We start from the raw sequence: 4,367 nt of genomic DNA on the forward strand, positions 1-4,367 counted from the left end.
TTTCCTTTTTTTCTCAATTTTTCCCTAAATTCTCCAAACCTTTAAAAATCTGCTCTTTTTGCCTCATTTTTCGCCAATTTTCCCTCTTTTTTCTCCAATTTTTTCTAATTTTTAAAATATTTTATGATTTTTTCCCATTATTTTGACTTGTCCAAATTTTTAAAAACTTTTTCACTTTTTTTCATGTTTTTCTCCCAAATTTTTCCGAATTTCCCTGATTTTTTTCCTTTTTCCCAGATTTTCTCCCAATTTTCCCCAATTCCCAAACTTCTCAAATTTCCAATTTTTTTCTCCATTTTTCATGCTGTTTCTTTAAATTTTCTCAATTTTTTTCCCAATTTTCCAAATTTTTCCAAATTTTCCCATTTTTCCAACTTTTAATTAAATTGACTCCAAATTTTCTCATTTTTTCTTATTTATTTCCACTTTCCCCAATTTCAAATTATTCCAATTTTTTTACCCATTTTCCCAATTTTTCTCTAAATTTCCTTTAAATTTCTCCAATATTTAAAAAATTGTCTCAATTTCCTTAATTTTTTCTACTTTTTTCTCCCAATATTCCCCGAAAGTTCCCAAATTTTTCTCCTCATTTTTATTTTTTCACAATTTCTCCCAATTAAACACAATTTCTTTTCTCACCCAAATTTCTCAATTTTTTGGCCAAATGTTCTCACATTTTTCTCAAATTTTACTCATTTTTTCACAAGTTATTTGATTTTCCCCAAATTGTCTCATTTTGCTCCATTTTTCTACTTTTTCCAAAACTTCCTCTAAAATTTCCCCCAAATTGTATTCATTTTTTCCCAATTTTCCTCAACTTTTTCCTCTTTTTCCCTCAAATTATTTCAATTTTATGCCAATTTTTTTCCATTTTATCCCAAAGTTCTCCCCAAAACTTCCTTCAATTTTCCACACTTTTTTCCCCAAATCTTCCAAACTTTTTTAATTTTCCCAAATTTTTTCTTTATTTTTCCTGAATTTTCACCAAATATTTTTTAAATTCTTTGTATTTTTACCCGAAATTTTCACAAATTATCTCATTTTCCCCAATTTTCCATTTTCCCAACTTTTCTGAAATTTTTCCCAAATTTTCCCTAATATTTCCCTCCATTTTCCCCAAATTTTACTCAAATTTTTCCATATTTTCCTTATTCCCCCAATTTTCCAATTTCCCCAAATTTTTCTTTAAATTTCCAAAGTTTTCTCAAACTTTCCTAAACTTTCCCAAATCTTCCAAAAATTTCCACAAATTTTCGCCCAATTTCCCCTCAGTTTTTCCTGAATTACCCCCAATTTTTCTCAAGTTTTTCCAAAATCTTTTCAAATTTTCTCAAATTTTCCCTCAATCTTTTTCAATTTTTTAAAAATTTTCCCAAATTCTCTCATTTTCCCATATTTCTCTTTTTCCTGGATCTTCTCACAGCTGGAGCTACCTGGGACAGAACACACAGAGTTTTGAGTTTTCTTCTTGTCATATAGAAGTAAAACTGTGGAACTCAGTCCCTCAATTATCCTTTTCCAGCGGCACATTCCAGGTCCGAGACACCATCCCAAAATGTGGAGGGACAGTTTTTAATGCCACACTTTTCAGTCCTTTCAACTGGAGTGAGGGACTGTAGCAGTTCTAATAAGATATAATTATAATAACATTGTAAAATACTGCAAGAAAGGATATAATAATTGTGGCAAATTAATGTGTCAAATAGACTGTTTGAGTGCTGAGAGTACTTGAAAAATAATTTGGTATTTCTAGAGGTATTGAAAACACTGACATGAATGTCTGACTAAACCAGCCCTATCTGTGAGATAAGAGCTGGGATAACTCCCCTGCAGGGAGTCGTTGGCACCTGCACACTGAGCCTGAGGGGGCGTGGCTGCTAATGGGCCATCAAGGGTTCCAAAATACCCCCTGACCCCAGAGTTATCACCCATTGGGTGAGTCCCCGCCCTGGGGGAGGGACTGGGTGCTCCCTGGGGTACATATCTGGAGCTAAGAAGACCTCAGGGGACACTCATTGGATTGAGAGGAGGACCAAAGCCTCAACAGGAGGAGACCACCACCTTCAACCAGCCTGTGACCACCACTCTCCACCAGACTGCAACTCTCAGCTGCACCAACAGGTTTTGCACTTTGGAGTTTTACTTTGGACTTAAGGGAACCACAAAGGGTTCAGCACAGGGGTAACAAACCCCTCTGTGCTTGTGCCCCAGGGGGCTGGGTTATACTTCTGGGGTTTTGTGGGTTAAAACCAATTTTTCTCTTTGTGCCATTGCATTTCTTGTAATATTGTCATTAAATTTTAGCTCTGACTTATAATCTTATGGGAGGGGTAGGCCGGGCACTACCTTGACTAGATATAGTGGGCTGGGCTTGGGAAGTTTCTCCTCCTGAGTTTGTTAAGCCCAGTTTTCTGAGTATTGTTTTCAGCATTTCTTCTTGGGAATGAAATTTGTTACGTTTTGTTTGGGGTTTTTTTTGAGTTTTTAGTTTTTTTCCTTCCATATAAATGTATTTTTTCATTCTTTCTTCATTGCAGAAACCTGAGTAGGGAATCCCAGGCAGGAGACTTTAGATCAAGACAATACCCCTCCTGCTAAATTGGTTCACACTGAGACACTGGTGTCTTTCTAGAGTTACATTTGAAAGCAGAAACCCCCAAACAACGTGCTGACATATTTTTTTTTACCCCCAGAACAGGATTTCTCATACCCAAACCTTTGCAAGATAGAGGAGGAGGCTGCAAGGAAGAGGAAAATTCCCCAGGACCCCCAGGCAGGTGAGGAGGAAGTCAGTGCCCCTTTGCCCCTCTCTTGTGCTGCATCTTCCAGCCCAGCATGGCCCCGGCTGCAGGACAACCCCGCTGCCGACGCCGTCCTGCCGGGGCCGGGTTTGGGGGGATGTCCTTGGCCTTCCCTGTGGGTCAGAGGCAAATGCCCTGAGTGTCCTTGTTCCTTCCTGCCCCAGGCCCTGAGCTGAGCACGGAGGAAAAATCCCCCATTCAGAACGTGATGGCAGAGGCTGTTTTGAACAGCTCCACAGTGCAGGAAGTCACCGAGGAGAAAAAGGCACGGAGATCCCGCAGGAGGAGAAGCTCTCAACCGAGTTTTGGGTCCTCTGAGCAGGATAGAGACACCCAGCGTGGGAAAGATGGCCAGAGCTCGGACCAGAGCTCTGACCTGGAGGTGCAGCAGCAGCTTCAGAGCAGGGAGAAGCGCCACAAGTGCTTGGAATGTGGGAAGGGCTTCAGCCTGAGATCCAGCCTGATTCGCCACCAGCACATCCACACTGGGGAACGGCCCTACACATGTATGGAATGTGGGAACTGCTTCAGTCAGAGCTCCAACCTGATCACCCACCAGAGGATCCACACTGAGGAACGTCCCTACGAGTGCTCCGAGTGTGGGAAAAGGTGTCGGACCAGGTCAGCTCTCCTCGTGCATCAACGCACACACACGGGGGAGAGGCCCTTCCAGTGCACCGACTGCGGGAAGAGATTCAACCGGAACTCCACCCTCATCAGGCACCGGATGCTCCACACCGGGGAGAGCCCGTATTTGTGTGTGGACTGTGGGAAGGGCTTCAAGCAGAACTCTGATCTTCTCATCCACCAGATGAACCACACTGGGGAGAGGCCCTTTGAGTGTTCCGAGTGTGGGAAGAGGTTTCAGACAAGCTCAGGTCTCCTCGTGCATCAGCGCACACACACGGGGGAGAGGCCCTTTTCCTGCACCGACTGCGGGAAGAGATTCAACCATCGCTCCACCCTCATCACCCACCGTCGTACCCACACCGGGGAGAAGCCTCACTCCTGTCATCAGTGTGGGAAGAGCTTCACCCGGAGCTCTCACTTGACCAGACACCAACGCACCCACCAGTAAGGGAAGCCCCACAAGTGCCCCAGCTGTGAGAGAAGCTTCATTCACTGCTCGAAGGTCACCAAACTCCAAATTCTCTATTGCTCTGCCTCTCCATGAGCTATCCAACCCAACCCCTTGCACACTCACATGATGCCTTTTTTTCTCTTTGATTTTAATTTCTTAGATCTTCATCCCTTATAATCACCTGAAATTGAAGTACAAATAAAGAAATTGAACAAAGACATCTAAAGCGCCACCATTTCCCTGGGATTTAGGGGTGGAATTTGAGGTTTAAAAGGATATTCAGGAAACATTCTCATTTCTAAGGGTATTTGGGGGAGGTCTCCCCAAAATTGGGGCATCCAGGCCAAGAGAGTTTTTTCCACCATTTTGCAGTCCACAATCTGAGAGGCTTCAATCTGTCCCCTCAGAATGCCTCGATCCCACCCCAAAATAGCTCCATCCCAACTCAGAATTACTCAGCCCCTCCCCAAAATGGCCCAATCCAA

General features: G+C 42.9%; 1 pseudogene; it reads left to right on the forward strand.

The window, feature by feature from the left end:
• Window positions 1-3,009: 3,009 nt before the first annotated feature.
• On the forward strand, window positions 3,010-3,975 carry LOC139684197 (zinc finger protein 436-like; annotated as a pseudogene).
• Window positions 3,976-4,367: the final 392 nt, after the last annotated feature.

The sequence above is a fragment of the Pithys albifrons genome, chromosome 36 (genome assembly GCF_047495875.1).
Source record: "Pithys albifrons albifrons isolate INPA30051 chromosome 36, PitAlb_v1, whole genome shotgun sequence".
NCBI classification, from domain to species: domain Eukaryota; kingdom Metazoa; phylum Chordata; class Aves; order Passeriformes; family Thamnophilidae; genus Pithys; species Pithys albifrons.